The 10,299-nt window shown below is 43.7% G+C and overlaps 1 long non-coding RNA gene across 1 annotated transcript; it reads left to right on the top strand.

Annotated features, from left to right (window-relative positions):
• Window positions 1-653: 653 nt before the first annotated feature.
• On the top strand, window positions 654-8,594 carry LOC136286099 (uncharacterized). Its single transcript, XR_010719755.1, has 3 exons — window positions 654-738; window positions 1,449-1,514; window positions 7,437-8,594. It is a non-coding gene; the product is annotated as an uncharacterized lncRNA (long non-coding RNA).
• The last annotated feature ends 1,705 nt before the right edge of the window (window positions 8,595-10,299 follow it).

The following is a 10,299-nucleotide window of genomic DNA, read 5'->3' as shown; positions in this document are numbered from 1 at the left end:
ACAAAAAGATGCAAGTTCCCTTTGTTTTTGACTGACAGGTATTGAGGTGGGGCAACAGCATCTCCTGCAGTTTGATGACCGTGAATTTACTTAAAAAGAGCCAAATGATCATTTTGTCTAATACATTTTAACTAAAACACACTTATCAAGCTACAGGCCTAGATGGTGGCACTGTGTATGGGTTTGCACTGTTCTTCACTTGGCTTTGCCAGCAGTGACCTGGAATAACAAAGATGCTCTGCAGGCTTCAACCAGCACCTGCTTATCCTGGGCTGCACACGGCCATGTCAGGCTGCATTTTTATAGCTGTTTTGACCTGAGCTCAGTAGTTCCAAGGTGGAGGGATATGGCTGCAGGCTACCCCACATCTGTGATGAGCACATAATGTGTCTCATGCAGAAAACAAACAATTTTGGAGCTGTCTCCTGGGTGAGTTCCTCTAGTGGACAGGGTTATGCACTGATATTAGCATGTCTTTGACTCCTGGGAGGCATAAATACACAGGTGCTATATTACCCTCAGTTTCATGTCACTGATTATGCAAATCACACCCCAGTTAGTTTACATTTGGCAAGTAATTTGCATGGATCAATGAACATCAGGTGATAAACCCCTGTGCTTTAGTGCAGGTAGAAAACTGTCAGCCTCGATGAATGCCTTTATCCAGCTGAGTTGCTTCCAGGTTTAGCTGCTTGCTGTGCCCCAGTCTCGATGGCTGCTGTACTTTGAGCAAACCAGGTAGTGCTTATCCATCCCTTCCCTCCTTGCATCTTGGCCTTTCCCATTTCTTGACCCATGCCAAGTGTCTTGATGAAAATAGGAATGAGATCCATGGATTTAGGCTGATAAAATTAATTTGATGTTAGGTGTCCAAACGTATGCTATTTAGGTAGAGGTGGGATTAAAATCAGTGATTTGTAATTGTTAGGCTGGCTAACTTACTGGTGTTTGGACGTAAGAGGTGCTTAGTCTGCTTGTAAATACTTGAGTTTAAGGTTGCTGTTTTGTTTACAGCTGAGGTATCCAGCCTTCCAGTAAGTGCTACTTAAAAGTGGATTATCTCTATTTTGAAGACCAGGAATAAGTTACACAAAGGCAGGTTGACATGTTACTTGCCTTACCGGTGAGCTCCAGGGGACTTTTAAAAGAGAATTTGATATTGGCCTGATTTCTCTTGATTTGTCAAGTAGGCTATGGGTGAAGTGTTGATTTCATATAGCAGAGCTGGATACTTTTGCTCTGAAAGTCATTGTGACAGAGAGTGTTAGACTCGACCTGCCATGATGAAGCCCTGACTTCTGTTTCCAGGCAGGTGTGAAAAGCCCTCTGGTAATGCTTGCAAATTGCAAAATGTCAAAAGCTGCCTGGGGAAGACGCAAATACTAATGTCCTGTTCTCCTGACTGGCAATTTGGTACCTAAGCCAAATGGTTTTCATTCCCTTGTCAGTGCCTGAGATTGTATCTGTGCCCTGCAGAGAGGGGACACGTCTGTCAAACGCACAAATCATGAAAGGTAGGTGAAGTCTGACAGGCCTGCACCATTAGAGGACCAGGAGCTGATCACGTCACTGCCAAATTCACCGTGGGGGGAGGAGGGACCTGTGGGGATGTTTGACCAGAGCCCTTCTGTAGTTTTTAAACATTGTATCTTAGTGTCAGAGCACTGTTCATCGCTGTTTCTTGAAAATCCCCTTGGATCTCCTTCACACCTGATAAGAGGGAACCAAATCAACAGGCTGGAGTTGGTTGTCAGATTTTGGCTGTATTGATTTTTGTGTTGAATACTAACCAGCTATGCCAACACAGTAGATTCTGTGTGCTGCAATGGAATGGCTGGGTTGTTTGGGTACATGTCTGGAGTTGCTAAACTTAGTTTTGGACTACTCATCTAGAAAAATGTTTTGCTTGGATGAACTGGTTCCTAAATGGCACTGTGAAGTACTTGATGAGTAAAAAACACGGATTTAGGGTATTATGGAATCACAGAATGGTTTGGGTTGGAAGGGATCTTAAAGATGTTCTTGTTCCAACACCCTGCTGTGGGCAGGGATACCTTCCATTGGAGCAGGTTGCTCAGAGCCCCATCCAGCCTGGCCTTGAACACTTCCAGGGATGGGGCATCCACAGCTTCTCATGGCAACCTGTTCTAGTGCCTCACCTCCCTCACAGGAAAGAATTTCTTGCTAATATCTAATCTAAGCCAACTCTCTCTCAGTCTAAAGCTATTAACCCCTATATCCTCCTCACGAATATTTTCACAACTTGCCTCTTTGCCCCTGCTCTCTGTGGCATATCGAGCTTTCTGTTTTGCTCAGATCCACTAAAGACCCAGTGTGAAGATTAGAAGTCTGACTGTATACTAGAGGAATTGCATGGGTTGAGACCCAACTGAAGAGTATAGGTATGTGGGCTACTAAAATTTGCTCCTGGACATCTCAGAGATGGATGAAGGCACTGCAGTATCATCTCAAGGGGAGATGTGTTACCACTGAAAAGGCTGACTGCAAAAGTTCAAAGTGCTTCCTCTGCCCTGCTCTGCAGCATGCAGTGAGGCATTGCTGTCAGCCCGGGGGAGGCCCCTCACTGCTCTCATGGGCAGCTTTCTGCCCATCCCATGCAGCCCCTGCTTGCTCCACACAGAGGGGAAATCTGCGTGCAGTTCTTGCCTTTCTGCCTCCCGTGTCCCTGTGTGTCTGCAGTGCCTCCTCTGGGCTCAGGGAGGGGTCTGCCAGGGCACATGGCAGTGTCTCAGTTCTGAGGCCCTGGTATTGTCACAGTCCTTCTGGGCTGAATGCCAGTAGGGTGTCTTGTTTAATGCAGCTGAAATGCTGAGGGGTTGAGGAGCTGTTGTGTTCATCTTTGCTCTCTGCTGCCCATTATGTTTGGCATCTTTTTTTTGTTTTGTCGTTGTTTTGAAGCTCAGTCTCATGAATGGCTCTAAAAGTAAGTGGCAGTAAAAACAACTGTTTTTTAATTCTTTGGGGTAATCACATAAAAGAAAGGAGATGGCATTGACTACAACTACTAAGTTTTTGACTTGAGAGTAAATAAACTGCCAATGATTGAGGAGGAAATTAGCTATGCCTGTTTCAAACCTCATTGATTTCTTACCCCTTTCATCCTATTACCAGTGTCTTCTGCTGACAAAGAACCAATTGGTCAAAGGCTTGGTGCTGGCATGTCTTCCCTTCTGGTGTGATGTATCCGCATAGTTCTCACCCTGAACTGCTCTGGCAGAACTAGGACCAGGCTTATTCCTCATCCTCTCTTCTTACCCTATTGCTCCTAAAATGCTTTCAGGCCTTCATCAATCATTGTGAAGAAGGACACACACTCATGTTGTTGGGAGGTGAAAGGAAAGGAAGGAAAAAGTCTTTCCAAGCTGTCTATAGTTGGAGCTGACAGTGACAGCCAGTGACACAGAGTAGAGAAGGTGTATTTTGGTCAGCTGAGCCATTTTTCTGTGAATCACCTTCCCTTTTTCATTCAATCCCATTCTGCTCCAAGAAACCATCAACAAACTCAATAACTCAACAAAAACAAACCATATATCTGCTTGAGAACAGACCATTAAGTCTGTAGCATCCCACTTGTGAGCTGTAAAGCTATGGATTGGTTCCATGTAGTTAGGGATCCTGCCAAAGGCTTTTCAGAAGTGACTAACGGTTCTGTGAGCATCAGTTTTTGGCACCTGAACACCTACCTCCTGAAAGTCTCATCCATTATACATGCTGCTACAGAGCAGGCAGCCTAGTCCTGCCTCATCAGGGCACCACTCTGGTTTCCAGGGGGAACAGATTAGGCCCTTATGCTTCTCCCTCCTTGTGTTTACTGAGACTATGCCATAAATATTGTCACCCTAACGTGGACACCCCTAGAATTTGTCTGGGTAACTCCATAGTCTTTATGATGAATTAAGTGTTAGGTTGTCTAAAATTAAAACAGACTTTCTGTGTTTTGTTTTCTTTTTTAGCAGAACTGCAAAATTTTATCTTGATGACATTTGATTTCAGAAGTATCCCTTCAACTGAGTTGTTTGATATACATTTCTCTGCATTTTTTGCATAGATCTAGCCATTAGGAATAAAGCAGTGTGGGTTGGAGTAAACCGAAACAATCTTCCTTGCTCGTCCCTCTCACCAGCAAGCCGATGTTGTTTTGTACAGTCCTTTTTCTAAACACCAGCTCTGCTGGAACAGTTGGGAAATCCACCACTGTGTTCAGCAGAGCCAGGAACTTCCCTCAGGTGCTCTGAACCCAATCCTGCAGATGCAGACTTTCTGCTGTGGCAGAAAGAAGACAAGAGTCTGACCCAGCAGGGCTGCTCTGGGTGCTGCTGCTGTGGACAGGGCCTGTGGGTGTGCCAGAGGCGCTGTTACTGGTGCTGTCATCCATATGGACACCAAACACCACTGCTTCCCTGTGACCTAAAGTCCCAGCTCTCACATCCCTCTGCCTGGCTTACAGACATGTCTTCCATCCTAGATTTTCCATGGTAGGAGTGAACTTGTGGTGCATCATTCTTTCCTGGTCAGATGTAGTGCAGTTTTGCTCATACTGACAGGATGCTCTGAACCCTCTCTGCCTGATGTGAAACCCTGGAGCCTGGAAGTCAAGGTCCATTCCGCAGCAAAGTCAGTCTTGTGCTGCAAGAAGGTTGTTACATTAGTAAAAGATCATCAGATATCTCAGAATGGACCTCTCCAGTTAGATATCAAACATAAATATAATGGGGAATGGCTGGTGGTTTTTCAAAGCCTGCTGATAATTATCGGTTGAGCTTGACATTTCTGCTAATGGATTGATACAATTTATTGTACTGTGGAGAGGACCTTCTGGGTAGAGAAGCCAATTTCACTTTCAGTTCTGTGTGAAAGATAATACCCAGCATTATTTCTACAGACATCTTAATTTAAAGTCACAGATAATTTCAAATGCAATTCAGATTCTTGCAAATCTTTGCTCTTCTGCCTAGTCAAAAATATAGTTATTTACTAAACTCCACAATTAAGCTTAAGGCATTTCTTCCTCTCTGCAAAAGACTCACTGCCCTTTAGAGAGATAAGATTTGAGTTCTGACTATCATTAATTCTTCTTATAAATTTTCTCCAATGAAACACATTTCAAAAACACACACATTGCACTTTTTTCCTAGCTGCATATATATTCTGCGTGCTCTGGTCTGCAGTTTCGTATCTGGTCTCTCATCTTCCTTATGGAATGGTTTGCTGATAGCTTAATTCTGAACCTCCCTTCAGTACGGGGAAGAGACGAAAACTCTTCTGAAAGGTTAAAGTGTTGTCATAGAATGATTTTTTTTTTTTTTTGGTAACTGTTAGTGATATTAAGAAAGACCCCAAGCCTGATGCCTGCAAGGGAATTTTACAGTTCAGCTTAAACAAATGTTTCAGAGGGAAGAAAGTTTTGATTGGAAGTAGATAAAAACCTGTTAGATAATTATGGAAAAAATAGCTGTCCTCTGCTCTTATTAAACTGCTATCTACTTATACCAAGTGGTGAACTGCCCTTGCTTGAATCCTAAGGCTATTGAAAAGCAAAGCCCAAAGAGTCTCAGCAAAGCATTAAGTATATGGCTATTCTTAAAATAATTGAAATTAAAGCATTAATGTTTTAAAAACCTCCATTAACCTTTGATACTCTAAGGTATCTTTACTAGACTGTTAACACCAGGTGCATTATTCTCTCTGTGGGCAGTTATTTTTGCATAAGTTTTCATTGCTGTCATATTCAGATGCTGTGGATGACTTTTAAAAACACAATTGCTTCCTTGAAATTCCTGCTGGCTCACACTCCACAAGCTTTGTTGCACAAGTTTGTGTGGAAGGACAAATTTGATTATCGATACTTTAACGCAAAATAAGCAGTCCTTTTCTGTTCACATCCTGGGTTTTATTGCCAGACTATGTCTACTAAATGGGCAGACTTACTTGACATTCCATGAAACAAGGCAACTGGGCAGAAAATGACATCTTTGAGTCTACATTTCACTTTCTTTTTCTCTTGCTCTTCCTACAAAGCGCAAACATGAATTAAACCTCTTGCCTGTTTGTGTGTGAAAACACATCTTCGTCTGGGCAGTCCTGGCTCCTCCTGCTCATGCTGCAAAGTTCTGTGATGAAACAGCACTGTTCTGAATGTGAGGTACATTATATAGGTGCACAATGTTGGCAGAAGAGTTGATAAAAAAAAAAAAAAAAAGCCCACATAATTCCAATTAATGCTTTCATCCAGATGTGGCTGGTTGGTCAGATGTCCACACACTGTTTGTCCTAGAGGATATCTTTTATGAGAGACTTACACAGAGTCTATCCTGAGCATCTAGCTTCCAGGATTGTAGTTTCACATTTTGAGGGTGACAGATTATAAGGGACTCAGATGTGAAGCCCAATTTTTTTTCACAGTAAAGAGGATTAACTAGAGGAATCAATGAATGAAAGGAATGATGGATTTGCCATCCCTTGATATCTTCATAGCCAGTCTGAGTGCCCCTCTGAATGCTAATCAGAGATGGGTTGGTTGGGTCTGTGCAGGCATAACTGGGTGACGCTTGGCTCTGTCTCCCAAAGGGCTGAGCAGAGCTGCTCCAAATGCCTCTTTTAGCCCTGAGATCCAGGAGCTAAGGACAAGGCTGGCTATTTTCCCTTTTCTGGAGTGTCACTTTGCGGCCCCCGAAGTCTCTGGGTGCCCAGCTGTTGGGGGCAGCCCTGGAGCCTCCTGGGCCAGGGAAGAGAGATGACTCAAAGGACATTGTGCAGATATGACTGGGCTTCTTCTGTGCTGCACAGATGTGCTGGCTCTCCCTCTATAAGAAGCTGTGCCACTGATCTTCATTACCCTTCCACCTGCCTCCATTTCATGCTGTCCCTATCAGTGCCTTTTTGTCTTAGTGTTTTCAGTTCTCTCTTCTATCATCCCATTGTCCTATCTGATGCACCTTTCCCTTCCTGCACCTACCACACTCCACACATGTGACTCACCACTTTCCTGTTTCTGTCTGGACTATCTGGACTGTAGATTCCCTGGGGTCCTGATAGTTCGAGGCTATTAGGGAGGGTTAGCTTTTAGATTAGTGACCTAGGGATACACAGAAATATACATTATCTGATCCGTTTGCTCCAGTCTGGAGCATGTGGGGTAAGTGCTTGAAGTAGAGGTAGCTAGATCTCATTTATCTATATTAATGCTTGGTTATCTGCTCATTAATCCTTGATGCCATAGGTCCTGCTGTAGAAAGTGTGATTAATGTAACAACAACAATAATTTGCAAAGATTTTTATTTTAGGGAGAAAAAGCAGTGAGAATCTAAAAGTGATAGAAGTTATTGTTCAGGTAAAAGCCTGAAAGTTACACTGAAATTAAAGATGTAATGAAAAGTTTTTTAAGCCTGTACTGCTTTGTCTTTGCTTTTTCTGAGGTCACAGTTTACACCTGAAGCCACCACCATGAGAGGACTGTTTCCTCATGACTACACACTGGTCTATTTATCTAGCAATGAGGAAGGGAACAGTTCTCAATATGATGCTGCATCCTGCAAAATTTCCTTCCTGGAGCAAAAGGAGGGACCGAGAAGTACAGCATTACAAGCTTGGATCCAGGGCTCCTTTTGTTGTAGCAGTCTGACCATGATTTCTGCATCCATCATGCTGAGAAAGAAAAACAGCATCACTGGAGCTCCATGATCTGGTCTCACCCCTGCCAGTCCTGGGAATGAGGGATCCTGAAATGCTTTCTGAAGCACAGTGGTGTTTCCCTACTGCCAACTTCAGCAAGAGAAGCAGCATGGGTCACTCTGGTGTGCAGGACTTCTGAGGATGTGTGTGAACCCGTGCTGAGAGATGGGGGAGAAAATCAGACGTGCCAGCAACAGTGGCTACATTTCCTTTTTCTGCTAATGCCCCCAGACAACACCAGTATTTAAATGTTAGCTGCTCCATCAGAGTTTTTTTCCAACCTCAATGTTTTTCAAGCTGCAAATTAGAGCCAAAAGATTTCTATTGTTTCTGAGCTGCTTCTGAACTATTATCTAAAGCAAATAGTGCACGTGCCTCTGCTGCTTTGGCCTCTTCATATCCCACCTCTCCCCCTTTCCCTCCATCCCCTTGGGTGCCTACTGGTTGTACACCTGTGTGTTATCTCTCACTGAGGGGGACAAGGGACCTGTTTGTCAAGTTTGGGATAATATTCAGTTTGGGATAATAATTGACTTTGGACTCATGATTGGCTCTGCGATCATGTTTGCAGATCAATTTTCCCTTCTAGGAAATAAACACTGTAGAAAAGATGTGTGCTATTTTTTTAGAATCTCAAAATGTTGATTAGAGAGTGAAAGAAAGGGGATTGGGAAAAAAAATTACTACCCTCGCAATATATTTATTTTCTCTTGTAATATTTGCAATGTGCTTTTGTGCTTTGGAAGCTGGGAGATTAATTTCCTTTCGCTAATGCTGTTTGCCAGAGTGAGGCAAGTTGTGCCTGTCTTTTCTCCTGTGTTTCAGTGGCATAGGTGCCAGTGTAACCCTGGCTTCCTTAACATTCACTTTACATGCAATATCCTTGATAATATAAGCATTGATGTGTGCAGCTCTGGAATATTCTCTAACTGTGGCAGGTAGGAGATTGCACGTCTTTGGGAGAATGAAACTGCTGCTTTCTTCTTTTGTTTGTGTTTTTTTGGTTTGTTTTTTAAAATTTATTTATTTATTTAATTTTTTAAAGCTCTTCTCTCCATGTAGTGTTAAATATATTTACTTCTTTAAATGGCAAAAATTTAAGAGAGGATTTGGTTCAGATTCCGAACCAAATGCAGTTCTGACTCTGCAGTTGTTTAAACGTGTGGGTGCAGCGATATTAACAAACACTGTGAAGTTAGTGAAACTTTCTGTGCATAGACAGTTGTAAATTGGTTTAGATTCTCAGAAGATTATTGATGCATCCTATTTTTAAGCCTAAATAAAATCAGGGTATATAAACTGCGCAGGAAAGAGGGAACACACCAGCTAACTATAACTAGCTATATTCAGACAGAAATTCGTGTCTCTGGGGTCTCTCTATAATCACTGGGGATAGAAATATTATTCAAGAGATGTTTCAAAGCTAATTTCGGCACTTTGATGGACACATTTGCTAATTCAGGTGCAAAACCAACTGCAACAGAGAGGCGGTATGAATAGCCCTCCCTTTTTAAACTCGTGGATGCAAGTCAAACAGGTTTTCGCCAAGTAAATTAATGACGGGAGTGCTAACAACACTGACGGCTCCAACAAGGACCTCCCAGCCCACTGCATGATAATTAACCCCTCTATTTCCATCCTGTAACATGAGCGCTCTGGGCTTTGCGGGGCTTCCGTGAGCCGTGCTCATTAATATCGGAATGGCACCCTCAGATGCTGTGAGAGAAGAGTAAATGTCACCCATGGTGGGAGGTGAGGAGCACCCTTCGGGAGCGCAGGGCAGGAGGAGAGGTGTGCATAAGCTCAGCCGGCGCTCGCCTCCCTGTGAACGAAAGGAGAACCCTGGCTCCGTGGTGTCTGTGGCTGTCCTCTGCGAAGTTTTCTTCTAAAAGACCAGGAAAACGCAGCCTGAGCACAGCAACTTGCCCCAGTGTTCCAGACCAATCCTTCCTGTGTGTGCCTGCCCCGCTCCAGACAAACCCCAGCCGTGTGTGCCTGCCCCACACCGTTGCTGGGCATGGGCTGTATCCTGGGGGAGCCCTTTAGCACACGGAATGCTAGAATTGCCAAACAAAGAGATGACTTTGCTCTGCAACTGCATCTCTCATCCAGACAGGGACAACTCTTAATGAGGTTGGTGTCTCTGATACAGCCTCTAGCATGAATTTTTTCGTAGCAGAAAAATATGGTGGCTGCTGTCAAGCTGCCACGGCAATGGCACTGGGGACCAAAACATGCTGGATAAGGGGCATGATGAAATTTATTTCTAGTGCTGCAGACATGCAAATTAAGTCTTTTACTCTTGGAAGTCCCCTGAGCAGAACAGGTAGGACTCTATGCCCAGCAGTGATCCTTGCTGCAGAGCAGAAGGTGAGTTGTATTTTTTTTTCTGTTTTCAGCCTCCCAAACTTTCATGTTTGTCAGCTGACTGTAGAAGGTGTTGGTTGTCTCTGAAGCAGCATGGGCAGGCTCACGCTGCAAGACTTTCTCCTATGAAAGGATGAGTGGGAGGACTGGCACAGAGTTGAGCTTGATCAGTATTGAGCGTAAGTTTTTCCTTGACAAGTTTTTGGCACATTTCTGATTACTTACCTCTTCTCTGTGCCA

Source organism: Chamaea fasciata, unplaced genomic scaffold (assembly GCF_029207755.1).
Source record: "Chamaea fasciata isolate MVZ Bird 193981 ecotype frontalis unplaced genomic scaffold, bChaFas1.0.hap1 SCAF_2, whole genome shotgun sequence".
NCBI lineage: Eukaryota > Metazoa > Chordata > Aves > Passeriformes > Sylviidae > Chamaea > Chamaea fasciata.
The sequence above is the reverse complement of the archived record's forward strand: the minus strand, read 5'-3'. Positions and strand labels throughout refer to the sequence as shown.